The 644-nt window shown below is 49.8% G+C and overlaps 1 protein-coding gene across 5 annotated transcripts in view; it reads right to left on the minus strand.

Annotated features, from left to right (window-relative positions):
* Positions 1 to 644, minus strand: part of ERG (ETS transcription factor ERG) — a 240,853-nt gene that overhangs the window by 65,965 nt on the left and 174,244 nt on the right. The gene's annotated exons all lie outside the window — the stretch shown is intronic.

The following is a 644-nucleotide window of genomic DNA, read 5'->3' on the forward strand; positions in this document are numbered from 1 at the left end:
ATAAACAGTGTGGAATCAAACGCCTCGGTTTGAATCTGGATTCTGAGTCCCGTGAAGCAGTGAGCTTGGGCTAGCCAGGAACAGCCCGAGCCTCAGTTTCCTCGTGCATCAAATGGACACAAACAGCCCTCACAGGGCTGCTTGGAGAACACACAAGGCACTGGGTGTGCCACGCGTTAGGAAGCGTGAGCTGCTCCTACACCGTGGCGTCAGCTCATGCGGCCCTGAGGACAAACGGTCCTTTCTCCGTCCCGAGATCTTATATTCTTCTCCTTGAATACATATGGGGTAACATGTCACAATTGAAACCAACTTTACTTTGCAAAACTACATCCAAGGAATGTAGCCAGGGGTCCTTCTCCCTTTGCTAATGCATTCTACGTGACAGCACCAGCATGGTGACAAACTCAGAAATATTCATGATTGGGGGGGACAGCGGAGCCTGGTTTTAGGTGTCAGTGCAGATGAGAAAAAGCATCATGCATGAAGAGAAGGGGACAGAGAGGGGAAGAGGGGTGGCTGACATACGACAAAGCAGATCGATGAGCAAAGGCGTAGGGCTTGGACTTATGCTATAATGCCTGGCCACTAGCTGACACTCTCTCTCCATCAAAACGTAAGACAGCATTGTTTTCCAGACAATA

The sequence above is a fragment of the Pteropus medius genome, unplaced genomic scaffold (genome assembly GCF_902729225.1).
Source record: "Pteropus medius unplaced genomic scaffold, Ma_sr-lr_union100, whole genome shotgun sequence".
NCBI lineage: Eukaryota > Metazoa > Chordata > Mammalia > Chiroptera > Pteropodidae > Pteropus > Pteropus medius.